The sequence below is a fragment of the Pteronotus mesoamericanus genome, unplaced genomic scaffold (genome assembly GCF_021234165.1).
Source record: "Pteronotus mesoamericanus isolate MK-2021 breed Mesoamerican mustached bat unplaced genomic scaffold, CSHL_Meso_final scaffold_174, whole genome shotgun sequence".
NCBI classification, from domain to species: Eukaryota; Metazoa; Chordata; class Mammalia; order Chiroptera; family Mormoopidae; genus Pteronotus; species Pteronotus mesoamericanus.
In genome coordinates, this window is record NW_026555309.1 from 39105499 (window position 1) to 39120395 (window position 14897).

Genomic DNA, 14897 nt, shown 5'->3' on the forward strand with positions numbered 1-14897 from the left:
ATAGCTGGAAATGAATAAATCCAAGTACTGTTTGCTTTTATTTTTACCTCTAATGTTATTTCCCATGAAGATTGATTAGGTGCCTCTCCTGAGCCAGCAAAACAGAAAGCTACTGTTGAAACAATGAGATTAATCCTGGCAGATGGTGGTCCATTGATCTGAAACACCTTTTTTGGAGCTTGATGTGAAGAATACTTTAAAAGTCCCACCTGATACTCCCAAAAAAGTTTAAATCATGGAAAGAATTATAAACCCAACCTACATGGACACAAAGAGACTTCTGTCTTAATAAAAAGAGTAAAGGTTTAGAAGATGATATTAACAGACCGGGTGAGAAGAGATAACCAAGACCATTAAAATATAACATATTTTGTTAATAGGAGTTAATAAAATTAATTTAAAAGGAGCAAACTAATTATAAACTAAGAGTGAGGCTGTTCCCATTATCAGGTATATGGGAACGAGTTCTGAAAATTGCCAACAGGAATGAAGAAGAAGCAAATACAGCCTCAAGAGATTATGGAAAGAATGTAGAGTTAGTGGCATTGCCATAGGCAAGAGAACTTAATGAGCAAGAATGGAGATGGCAAGTCAGACTTCTAGGTTATTACTCAATTTCCTCCCCTGAACCTTTAACTTTAAGCTTCCAAACTGTAAAATGGGGATAAAAATCAGACTTACCTTACAGGCATAGAATGCAAAAAGCATTGCCTGGAATTTGATAAATGCTTGATAAATATGACCTGAGGTTATTGTCTAGGGAGTCTAAGTTTAAGGACATGTCAATAAGGAATGCTACAATTGGAATATAAATAGGAAAGAATTATTTTAAATATATTTAATCACACACACACACACACACACACACACGCTGGGGAGATAATAGAAATTTGGCAGAAGACCTGCTTGCTTTTGAATGCATGAATTTAATTTTAGGACATGTTTATAATAACTGTGTTCTTAGCACTCTACCCAGATCAGGGATGCTTGAAGGGAAATTGCAACACATACCTTTCACAGTCATGTTGCTTTTCAGGCAACTGCACGTAGGGACAGTTTGGGCTTTAAAGTTGGACTGTCTAATTGAGAACTCCTGTCACTTAATTGCATTTTATTTTTCTCCTAAGCTTTATCTTTCTTATCTGAGAAAAAGGGGATAAAACCAACCCTTAGGATTTTGGGGAGGATTAAAGATAATTTAACAAACTGCTTACCAAAATGCCTGGCATGTACTAAGACATATGTAGGGGGGATAATAATGGTAGTATAAATATAAATGAGTAATCATAGTAATAATGTTAAGATATGAATTTCTACCTGGTGGCCAGGTGAGAGGCCCATAGCAACAGTATATATTGTGCAGAAGATAAGACAAAGGTCAGAATGGAGGCATTGTGATAAAAGATCTTTTTCATAGGGAGCATCCTAAGGATAAGAGGCAGTGTGCTCCACCCACGCGTTCAGACCCACTTGGCCTGGCATGTCAGCTAGGCCACCTCTCTCTGACCATGGGGGAGGCCTACCCTTTCTTTCTCAGCACTGTCATCCTTCCAGCCTCCCTTGCAGTTAGGAGTGGCTGGGTGACCAGTTATAGCCGGGGGACTGGATGTGAGCTGAGTGATGAGCACTGCTTTCAGGCTTGGCCTGTGATAATTTTCCACAGACAATTCTCTCTTTCTCTATCCCAAGCTAGAGGAGAAGAGTTCAAGGATGTAGGTGAAGGTGATTCACTAGCAGAAGAGGCTTCATTCCCTGAAAGGTGGAATTGTCCTCTCTCCTCCCCACGACTATCACTGAACTATGATATGAGTGAGAAATAAAATATTATTATATTTGGCAACTGATATTTTAAAGTCCTTTGTCAAAGTGGCTAAGATATCCTGACTAATGCAGTTAATAACTACTTTGAACCTCTGCTTTTTCATTTTTAAAATAGAGCTAGCAATAGCCACTTACCTGATAATTAGTCTCTCTTTTTTTTCTTGCTAATGGGACCCTAATTGTGATAGGTTAATTGACATATTTTTTGCTTTAAGGGAGTCTGAGTCCATCCTCAGCTCTAGCTATGGAATTGTGTGTGGGTGTGTGTGTGCATGCACGCACAGCATGTGTGCATTGGCCAATTTAAGCCCCTTGTGGTAATCCCCCCTCAACCCTACCCATCAATGCCTCAATGATGGACATAAATTAGTAAGACATGGAGGGTAGTCCTCCGGGGAGTTTCTGGGAAATTTTTCTCATTCTTAAAATGGAGCTGAAAAGTGATATTTATTTCTCTTTCCTAATTTTGCACATTATTATGTGAGGATGTGAGGCCTGGAACTATAGCAGCCACCTCGTGCTCATTGAATGAAAAATCTGAAAGCCAAAGCTGATAGGTTAGAGATGACAGAATCCCATGGGTGTGGGGCTAGTCTTGAACACGTCCTATGACTAGCAGTATTTTAGGTGAGAATATCATGTTTTCTTTTATTTATACCATTCATCATTGCTTCTTTTGTTACCGACATCAAAAACATCCTACCCAGTATTTTCATTAGAATTCAGTCAGTTAAAACATAAAAGTTTCAAGATATGTAGTAGGTGATCAAGTATGTTCTTATCATAATAACTACCATGATCATCACCACGAAAGCCTGGATCTCCAGACTGCAGCCCAATACTAGTCTCCTTGATCACAACAGAAAAATAAGATCTCCTTTCCAACTGTGATACAGTGGGTTCTGAGGGGTGAGAGAATGGCTTGAGGAAATAACCAGAGCCTACCTCTTTTGGAAACTGAGGCTGTGGAGGTGATTGGGTCATGGATGGCACAGGGATGTGTCTTTAGTTATGGAAATGTTTATGGAGTAAAATGAAACCGTTGGATAACAGGTGTCCTATACAAATAGGTGTATTACTGGCTGGATAATATTTAACAAACACTCCCTTCTTATCAGAACTAATTCAAGGCAATAGAAAAGAATATTATAGTTTATGGCAAACAGTGGGTATGTACAGAGTGGAATACTTGAGGTTATTTTTAGTAATTGATAAATAAAGATAGATGCAGGACCTCTCGCCATCCTCCTTCTTGCCATCATTCAGGCTGTTCAGGAAGATGAATGCTACTTTAAGAAAGATAACGCCAATATAAAGACTGTCTTCATCCCCCTAGAATCCAATAAAGGGAATCCAATCAGATATGTGTGATGAAGAACCAGATGAAATGAGAGGCTATTTTCTTGCCATTGAATGACAATAAGAATGATAAGAAGAACGATTGTAGCATGGCGAAGGAGAAGATGAAGTAAAAGAAGAGCAGGAACTACATTTTATCTTTTTGCTGTTTTCCTCTTTATCTGTGTCTTTCATATTTAATCTTCTCTTTCAACTTGATGCTCAAAGCAACCAGTGAAGCAGCTGCCATTACCCATGTTTAATGGACGGGGAAGTTGATGCTCAGTGAAGTTGACCAGTTTATCTGAGATCACAACCAAAATGCACAGTGAAGGACTTAAAATCAGGTCCCTGTGTGCAGATGCCGTGTTGCCTTTGCTTCCCCATATTACCTTTCATTTCTTTCTCTCAGGCAGATGAGACTTTCGGGTGGCCAGAACTAAACACTCAGTAATGACTCTCCAAGGTGCAAAGACGTAGGAAGGTGCACCCATGAGGAGCTTCGGTATGGAGGGTTCAATGAGACCTGCTCATGATTCAGACAAAACACTCTAAATGCTTTGTAACCTGGGGAAAGTTTTCTCTCTCAGCTCCTGGTCCTTTAGTTTTAGAAACAGAGTCTTGTATTTATATTTTAGTGCAATATTTTTCTTTTCTGTTTTGTTTCAGTTGATCCCTATTTTTAAAAAAGAGAGAGAGAATCTAACATAAAAAAAAAAAAAACACTCCAGTCACCTGTGCTATTTATGCTTATCTGATAGGTGTTTTCCTAATGTGCATAAACAAGTCAGTTCGTTGTGAATGTCAGTTTTCATATAAAGGCCACAAGTTCTGGTTGTGCAGAACTGACCACTTTAGCCATGAGGACTTCTCTGCGTCACAAAGCTATCATCACACAAAAGTAGTCCTACATGCACTCTCACAAAGTAGGCTCATTCCAGAACAAAGTAACTGGAGGTCCACCGCACATCCCACTTTGTCTCAAACACTCTTGGCTGCATCATTTTTATGGACAGTGGACTTGCTGGTTTCCGTCCTCGTGCCTCAGACTGGAAACCCAACTTGACTTCTGAAATTTTTTCTTGAGATGGATTTCCTTTGGGTGACACGGACCCAGCTTCTCTTCCAGACACATTCAGCCCCAAACCCTCTAGATTGCCGTGGAGCTCCTTTCTCCTGCTGAAATGGCACTTCTGTAGGGATCTGGATGGCATCCGTTCATGTTATGAACCATGCCTGCTTTGCGGGCACATGCGTTCCTCATTTATTCGGCAGGAAAGTCACAGCAGATAGTCCCACTGCATGGTGAGGGAAACAGGCGCAGACAGATTCAATCCCATGTCAAAGCTGATGCTGCCCCTAAGAGGTTAACCCTATCTCTCTGCCTCCATGTGTCTTTCTTCTCTGATACCTCTCTACAAATGGTCTCAGTGCGCTGCCATCCTTAGTGACAATTTGATTTCTAAGAAGCTTTGGATTAACTTACATCTTTGCATGATCCACCTATTTTCACTGCCTCCATTTCCCAATCTATTAAAATGACAAAATGTTGTAAGGCTGTGTTACCTATGTTGGATCTGTTGAAGTAGTTTGAATTCTTCTGAATCTGGGTGAATGCAAATTGCTTTGTTATTTCACTAATTAATTTCTGCTTGGAAATGCAGATATTAGTGCATAATAAATGATAAGGCTTATAGTTGTGGATGACAGTAATTGCTTTTTTTGTTTGTTTGTTTGGTTTTTTGCCCTTACCTTCACCCGAGTTTATCTTCCTGAGTTATAGCTATCTTTGTAGGGATTGGGAAAACATATTTAAAAATCTAAACAATAGGTTCCTTTCCCAAGGGTTTGGAAATTGATGAATCATCTTACTCTGCGCACAGCATTCAAACTAACTGTGTTTGACACACATGTGGAAAAGTGGGCTCTTTGAAATTCGAGCTGAGTCCAGATCATGTCACCTGGTTGGCGTGTGACCTGTTCCGCTCACCACCTGACCCCCTGGGCCCAACGTCACCTGGAGCCTGAAATCTGGAAGTGGAAAGTCCTTGACTGGAGTCAGCAGAGAGAAAATCGTCACCTGCTTTGGGTACAAACATTCTGGTGACTGAGTCACTGTTTGTTGAGTGGGATCAGCTAATAGTTGCACAGCGGGCCTTCAAAGTCCCGCAGTGGCGCTGATGAAGTTTCTGTGAAAGCTCCGCGTGCCCGCGAAGGCCTTGGACTTTGAATCTCTCAAGTGCACTGGGAGCGCTATGAGTTTGCCAACAGGCTTCTGGTGGACTTTTCTGTGGTTCAACTGCAGTGGACTTCATTTCCCTTACCTTCCACCTGGTTTCCCTGCTCCAGCCATACTCCTGCCTCAGGGCTTTCACACTGGATGTTCCCTTTGTTCCGACACCTGCCCCCCATTCCCCACCACCCAGATAACAGCACGCCTCCTTCGTCTTACATAGTTATCTACTTACAAATCACCTTCTTAGATACCTTCCAGCCTGCTCTCTTACTCCTTGCCCTGCTTTTTTTTTCTTTACAGCACCCAATTCTATTTTATATACAGGGGTGGGCAAAAGTACGTTTATATTTGTGAGTACCCAAAACAAAGCATTTATTCTTCTATTAATTATTAACCTACTTTCGCCCACTCTGTGTTTATTTGATTAGTAGTCTGCGGTTTGTCTTCTCCACCAGGACCTGTGTTCCCCGAGGGCAAAAGCTACATCTTTTGTGCACTGCTCTGTCCCCAGTGTCTACAATAGGGTCTGATCCATAGTAGAGTCTCAAGAAACAATTCCGGAATGAATGAATAAAGAATGAATGAAGGGATGATTTTTCCTCATTTTACAAGTGAAAAACCTGAAAAATAGAGACAGGAAATTAACTAGTCAAGTTTAATAGCCATTTAGTGACAGAGTTAGTATTAACACATTGATTTCCTAACTCAAAATCAAGTTTTTTTTTTAATTCTATATCACATTGTTCCACAAATACTCGGCAACTAAGACATCCCTTGAGTTACCTTGTGTTCACCAATCTCTAACCATTTCATATCTATGGAGACAATTAGATCTTTATGAGGGATAAGTGCTTATTAACTAAGTTCTTATTGAATTTATCTGTCTTATCACTCTTTCAAAGGCAAAAATGATTGAAAGTTACCTAAGCTATTTCATTTTTAAAACATTTTTAATACAAATGATAAAAAGCATTTATTCTACAAATCCAAATATACATAATATGTAAGTAAAAATTAGTATTATAATTCCATATAGAAGTAGCCTTTGGTATATTTGACATATTTTTAATAATTGGAGTTATATTGTATGCAAAGTTTTCTAATCTATGCTATTACATGTTATATTTTAGCCAAGTTTTAATGTCACTAAAACTATCATTGTTTCAGGGACTGCATATATTTTAATAGCTGGGTGTCCCATAATTTTACTGAATCATTTTCTTATTATTGATCATCAAGGTTATTTGCATTTTCTACTTATTGGATTTCTAGGATTTAGTTCTTTTATATTTCTAGGTTCAGTTATGGTATTAGCATTTACATACTTGCCAAAACTGTGCAGAGAATGAATTTTCCAAGTTTTTACTTAAAAAGTTGCGCATAACCTAAAAAACTCTGGATTCCAAGCTCAAAGCTTCTCTTTGAATCGGTAAACACTGGCGATTTTACTCATTTGCACTTCCAGTCTTTGATGCTTGATATAGAAAGGGGAGCCTGGGGATGGTGGGGCTGGGCACATTGGCCAATTTGAGAGCAAATAGAGGTTTGGGGAGTGTGTTTACCTTTCTGCCCTGTGTGTGCAACTCTGGCCTTTGTAGCAAGGGGAATAAAAAGCCAGACTCACTTTTATGGCGCCTGCAGACCTCTGCACCTTAATGACACTGGCACAAGTCATACTAGTTTGAGTCAGTGTGCCTCAGCCCCAGAGTGAAACTTAGCAGCTCTACAGGGCCATGGCTGGGTCCTCCCTCCCATGACAGCAGGGAAGGGAAGGGCCTCAAAGGGACTCTCAGTTCAAGAAAGAGACCAGTGTTCAAACAGAGTGTGGCTTGACCTGGAGGAATAGTCCAGCCATAATTCTGGCGGGAGATGGTCTAGCTGCGCACCTCCCATGCTCATAAAGCTCTAATCGATGCTCTGCCTCCCTGTCGCCTTGCCTCAGTAATAACTGCTATCACTGATCGAGCACTTCTTATGTGGCATCTTGACATGCCAGGTACCTTAAAAAGGCCTTCTTTAATACTTGAAAAAGTCCTGAAGGCAAGTATTATTGGCTGCATTTTCCAGGAAAAGACACTGAGAGTCAGAGAGGTCAAGGGAGGTGTCTGAAGTCACACAGAACAGGGATTTAAAACTGGACAATTTGAGTTCAAAGCCCAGGCATGACTGTATACCTCTGGTTTTCAGAGCAAGGTATTGATATTTCCTTCTGCTCAGGTTCCATGATTCTTGGGACAGGCGTCATGGGATATAACGTGTCAGACATATCCATTCAACAAAGATTTCACTTACTAGTCACTGAGTGAGTACTTACTTTGTGCCAGGCTCTCTACTAGTTTCCACTAAGAGAGTTGAATAAACAAACTCCTTTCCCCTCCCTAAAAGAGAGGGGGAGGGTAAACACTAAGGAGAAGATTGTGGGCTATTTTAGCCTCCACACTTACGACCTAGAAAACTAAATTTATAACAGGACCGAGCTCATCATGGAAAAAGTGTTTAGGAGAGAAAAGAAGAAACAGAGGGTAAGTGATACATTACTAAGCACTTAAAATCTGGTCTGAAGAAAGATGTGGGATCTATTCTCAGCTTTACTTTGTATTTGCCATGCAACTTTTGGGAGCTATGATTAGGCTCTCTGAGCCTGCCTCCTTATTTGTAAAAGTGGGATGATTATCTTTGCTTGATTCCACTCATAGGACTATTGTGGATTGAGTACATCAGCTATGGGTATTTGAGCTACTAAAAAAATATAAATGTTGTCTTTCAAAGTGTCAGGAACTATAATATTTATTCAACCAACCAATATTTATTGTGTGCCACATGCCAGGTGTTGAACGAAGGGTTTTACAAATGCTATACCTTTTGTCCTTTCAATAATGACACTGGATTGATGTAAATATGCCTGAGATGACACAGCAGGTGAGGACAGAAGCAGGAGTCAGAGCCCCATCTGCCTGACACTGGTGCCCCAGCTTTCATGGCTGATCAATCATTGGCCCCAGTAGCTTCATATGAAAGTGTTCCCACAAGAAACATGTCTCTAGGAACATAATTTAACCACAGATTCTGACAGCCACTTACTGAGTTAGAATCCACCACAGGAAGTCAATTTATTTGCTAGCAGCCAACCTAGCTCTGCAGCTTCACAAATCCGGAAGTCTATGCTATCTTCAGGTCTTCACCTTCCAAATCTTTCCATTCTGAATCCAAAGCCATCTTGCTCCAGCTCTGCCTGCTCTGACCATGACTTTTTATATTTACTGGAGAGAGAGAAGGATCTATGCATATTGTGTATGAAATTCGACCCAAGTGCCCAGAACATCTGGTGAGAATAGTGAATCCTTAGATTTTTACATACAAGCAGATTCCTGCTGATACTACATGTGAAGCTGTGTTCTGGCTCACATCCTTCTTTCTTTTATTTTATTAATTTTATTTGGGATAATCTTGTTAATGATATTATGCAATTTTCAGGTGTACAAGATTATAATTCAACATCTACATACCTTATTGCATGCTCCCCGCCCAAAGTCTAGTTTCCTTCTGTTAATGTTCATTGGAGCATTATTTACAACAGCCAAAACATGCAGACACACTTACTGTCCATTGGTGGGTGACTGAATAAAAAGATGCAGTATACACGTACAATGGAACACTACTTGGCCATATAATAGTTGAAATATTGCCATTTGAGACAAGGTGGATAAATCTTGACAGTGTTATACTAAGTAAAATAAATCAAATGAAAAAGGACAAAAAAGCCAAATTTCACTCATGTAGGGTATAAAACAAAAAGTAAAAAGCAAACAAAAACATAGATACAAGCAACAGATAGTTACCAGAAGGGAAGGAGGCCAAAGTGGGTAAAGGAGGCCACATCCTTTTTCCTTAACCTTTTTCCTTTAAACTTTTTCAGCCCCCTCTTGACTGATATAATTGTTCCCTCATCTCTGTCCAACTAACCTTCCACATTTGCTGCCAATATTTTATTGGTCTTTTTTGGACACAGTTGAGCCTCCTCACCTTCCCTGTGACCTTTATGATACCAGGGAGAATCATGGCACTCATTAATTTCATCTCAAGTTCTCAAATCCTCACCACCATCACTTGCAGCCAATTCCAGCATGCCCAAAACTATTGCTGATCCCTGAATTTTCCATGGCCTTTTCCAGGTTTCTCTGTTCATTCTAGTATCTTGGGTCTAGACTCCACTTCTCTTGCCCATTTTGCTTAATGATCTGCTATTCCTTCAAGGTCAAGCTCAGGCATCAGTTTTTTTGTGAAGGACATTCCAGGTGGCACCATCTTTCTTCCCCCTCTGTACTCTGTGGTAGTACATGGTACCTACACCATTTCTGATGAATCTTCCATTTACTGTTACATTTCTATATGTGCCTGTCCATGAGCTCTGTAAAGAAAGGTACAGTATCACACTTATTTTATTTGTATATGCTTGTTACCTAGCATAGTGCCTGGTATATAGGAAGGGGTCAATACATGCCAGCCAGGTTTAATTGAATCAAGAACCTCAGAGATGAAGAGTAGGTGACAATACATAATTGTGTAAAACTTGGGAAAGAATCCGAATTATCTCCAGCAATTACCAAAGAGTAAGAATGATTATTTTATTTTGATAATGACCTTCATGTTGGGTTTTAAAAGACAAGGTTTAAGGTATTAAAATACCCCAATCAAATAAAAAGTTTTATTCTTGTCTCTCCACAGGACATTTCAAAAAGTCAGATCCTAATTGTGTATTTAATTAACCTCTATCCCCCATGGTTTCTTTTGATGACTCTCTGTTTAAGGGACTTTCTGCTTAAGTTTACAACATTGAATAGTCCTGAACCTGTGACAGATGTTGGTTTAGTTAATTTCCTGATTCTTGAGGATTGCCATTAAGATTTCTTCATTAGGTTTTCTGTCATCTTCTCCTCAGTTCCTCCACCTCTATATTTTGCCACCTTTCTCAGCATCTGATCATGTCACCAATAAGAGAAGGAAAGAAAAAGAAGTGGAAAAGGAAGACAACAAGTTGTGATATCTCAAAACCACTTTTTCTAATTCACAACAAACCAAATTTAATTGTTGATATTAGTTATTTTCAAGTGTCCTCCTATTTACTGCTGAGTTTCTTTAAAAAGATGCTTTAAAAGTTTACATTCTGAGCCCAAATGAATAGGATGGCTAAGTGCCCACACTCTTACCAACATTATTCTAATTTTATTTAAAAAATAAAAAAATTCTACATAATTGCTTTAACATAGTTTTTGTTTGATTACTCATTAGGTTTAGTATTTTTCTATATCTTTCTTAGCCAATTGTATTCTTATTTTATAAATCATCAGTTCAAAGAATGAAATAGATTGTAGCACTACACTTAGACCATTGTCTTTGGAGATTTGCAGCTAAACAATTTCTCAAAATATACCAAAGTTTCAGTCTAACAGATTTGGGTAAAATTATTATGAAATAGTAATGAAATATTTCATTACTATCAACTATGAAATACGGTGAGTCCCTGTAGTAAGTACCTGACCTCTCAGAATTGAAACATGGTCATTGTGCTCACATTAGGTCCCAGAGCAGTATGTTAATAATCTAAAAATGCTCAAAACATGGTTCCTCAACTCTAGAAACTCACAGTTGCATAGAAAGAAACACCAGAATAATCCATTACAGTATATTATGACAGGCACAAGATAGAGCAGCCACATTGTGCTATTCAATCGAGAAAAAGGTCATCTAAATAAGATACATAACATAGGGAATGATACAGCCACAAATAAGGCAGCACTATAAGGAATGAAGGGAGAGGAGGAATTAAGGAGTGATTGAAGGAGAATTCTCAGGCCTTGGGTGTGGAAGTTGAAACTTGTGTTGACTTCCAGATTTGTGGACACTTCTTCCTCCTTAAGTCCCTTTATCTATCCCTTCCTCACACATGTGGCAGGAAGGAATTTGTTGCTTTATCCAAAATTAGGCAGCAGCCTTTTGTTTGGAACAGACTTTGTTCTTCTCTGATATTTAACCCTTATTGAAGTAGGGGTTTCTTTTGGTGTAAAAACACATTAATGTTACCTATGACAGGTGATTGTTATTAGAAAAAAATATTTTAAAAAATTTGTGGGCATGTCAAGACTCTACGCTACACTTGGTCTGCGACTAGAAGGAAACATACATTTTAGATGGTAAAGAGGCAAGAGGATGCCTCCACAGTGGTCTTAGTTTTTTAACCCATAGTGGTCAGGGAGGGAAATATTATCCATGGTGTTTTATATGTATCTTCTATACGTTCCACTTAATCCTTCCAATAGGAGGAAGCTCAGGGAAGTTATTTCTATAAGTTACAGGGGCAGTCCATGGTAGAGCTAAGATTCACTCCAGTGGTATACCCTTTAATGGGTGCCGTCTTGAATCTTGGGTGGAGGGAGGAGAAGGGGATATATTAGTGTAGATGATCTTTAAGGTCCATTTATGTCTTTGTGAGAGATGAATACTCTCCAGAGATAAGTCTAGGGACAGAAACTGCATCATTTCTTCTCTTTATTTATGTAGCTCACTAAATCTATGTCCCCTTCTCTCTTCAGTATGCTGACATTTGATCCAAGAAATTTTGAGACTTTTTTTTCCCTCAACAGACCCATTAAATTTTACCATGTAGCATACATGACCAAAATAAAGAACTTGGCCTACTTTTTGCATTTTATAGACCTCTATTCATCTTCTGTTGTCCCTGACTTCTTATTTGAGTTAATTTCCAAAGCACATTACCAGAAATTACCAACTCATCTTATCATCTGCTTATTGCTACCACCTAGATTTTAGAAACTGACTCATTGGTTATACCTACCCAATTAGCAAAAAGCTAGAATATTGCTGCTGCTTCAGCAAATGAAGTGGTGAAGTAAAATTTCTGGTTATCTGTGTCTTTCCCTATTGCTAATCATCCTGTCAAGGTAGTTTCATGTGTTTAAGCAAAAATATGGCAAAATAACATTTTTTAAGCAATTTCCTTATTTTTTTTCTGAGTCTGAGTATGAAGTTTAACTCAGTAATTATTTTTCAGAGAGTGATTAGGAGCAATGATTTGTTTCCTAGAAAATATGTTACATTTTAATTATAGGGGTTTTTTTTTTTTGTTTGTTTTAATAACTGTGTATTGGATATGGGCTAAAAGATCTTTCCAGTAGTTTCCTTAGAAACAAGTATAGACTTTGCCAGTTTTTTGTAGCCATTTTTTATTATAAAATGAACACATGTAATTATTTGTACAGTGTAAGAGTTAAACCACAGCCTTCAGAGTTGAATTGCCTCAGTTTTGTCCCTCAGAGTAACACTTAATGGATTACTAAATTAATCAATAATCAACCTCATTTTTTTATCTGTAAAATTTAGATAATTATAATACATACCACAAAAAGATTTTTCAATGTTTAAATGAAATAATGTATGTATGGGTTCCCTAATAGTGGCAGCTGTTGGTACTATTTGTATCATGTATAAATACAGACACAAAGGACTATGTATCAGAAGGATAGATATCTGAAGGTGGAAGTCAGTCAAAATAAAGTAATGTTTCAGTAATGGAAGATTTAATCAAGACCTACTGTGTAATAGCTTATGGTCTTATTTGATGAGTAAGTCATAACTCTTACTGTCAAGGAATTTGATTCTAACAGAAAAGACAAGCCACACAATTCTACAAGCAGTAGTAGTAAGAAAATGAAAGAAGAGGAGAGTGATGGGAAAATGTAAGGAGGAGGAAGAAAGAAAAAAGAAGGTGAAAGTGATTGAGAAGTAGGAGGTAGGTAGGAAAAAACTCAGCCTCTTGTAGTTGCTTTGCTTTAGGAGAAAACATATTTTCTACTTATATGAAAATTATGATGCCAGATGAAAAATCTGACCTAAATTGAATTAAAGAAACTATGATTGAAAGACTTCTACCTGATCATTATGTTGATAATAACAATGACTGTCTGGAAAAAGTCCGGCCACTTTTAATATGATGAGAACAGTTTGCGCCACATCAATGTAACCTGGCAGCTAAGGAGAGTGGACTGGAGTATGCATGTATGAAAAATGACAACTTCACTGTATTAATTGGTGGGGGCAGTAGACACTGTTGAGTGAGAATGTGTACTGTGTGGCTGTTGCATTCAAAATGACTGAGCAAGTAGAGCATTGAGTCTACATAAAATTTCATGTTAAGCTTGAATATTCCTCCATGAAAACCATTCGAATGATTCAGAAGGGTCAAGTATGGACAACTGGTGACTGGCAGCTTCATCATGACAAATCACCTGCTCATATATCATATTACATCTTGTGCAGGGCTCTTTGGTGAAACATCAAATTGCCCAGGTGACTCAGCCCTGCTACAGCCCAGATTTGGTGCCCTGAAACTTCTGACTTTTCCCAAAACTAAAATTACTTTTGAAAGGGAAGAGATTTCAGAGTGTCATTGAGATTCAGGAAAACTCAACGAGCAGCTAATGGCCAATGGGAGAACTGTGGGAGGTCCCAAGATGTCTACTCTGAAGGGGACGGAGGTGTCATTGTCCTGTGCACAAAGTTTCTTGTATCTTCTTCAATAAATATCTCTATTTTTCATATTACATGACTGGGTACTTTCTGGACAGACATCATGTATTAAGCATGTTTGTGAAGGAAAGGAGTGCAGTGAGAACAGCATATATCTATCATATCATTTAGGGAATTAAGAATTGAGAATCTGAGAGTAGAAATTCAGGTAAGCTGGGTCAAGTAAATATAATACCTTTCCCAACCTTCCCAGAATCCTCAGATATATTGGGGAAGCTCTGGAATTTCACCAGAACTTGGAGGACTTGTTTATGACCTTTGATTCTTTTTTAAGGGAAAGGTGTTTTGGAGACATCTAGGTTGTAAAAACTATTGTAACACAGCTTAACATTTAGTATGGCAATGGCAGGCCCACAGAGCTGGGCAGCCACAAATGAGGAAGTGTAGGCCCAGCCTGGACAGTTAGAGAAGACATCCTTGGAACAATTGCCTTGGATGAGATTTAAAAGATGAGTGGGAACTCTCCAGGAAAAGAGAATTAGTAGGGGGCAGTGGAGAAGGTATTACAGGAAGAATGGACAGCATAAGCAAAAGCATATTAAAATAGCTGGGTGTGCTGCAACCCCAACTGAGGCAGGTAAAATGAACATGACTAAATTATTGTTGAAAACTGTACTATACATTCATGGGGGTACCCAGCAAGTCTCACCCACATTCTCATTCCTTGCTATTTTCTAGAAAATTAAGACAACTTTATTCTCTGCTTTCATAGGTTTCAGCAAATGGTAGGTGAGGGAGTAAAGGGGATATTAGAAACAAGTACCCTCAAAGGAGGTGAAAAAAATAAAAATCATAAAATAGATATAAAAATTTAAAATAGTAACAGACTGTGGCCATATAGTACAGACAGGGATAGAAAAGGAACTACAGCAGAATTACTGTTTCACCAACAGTGTCA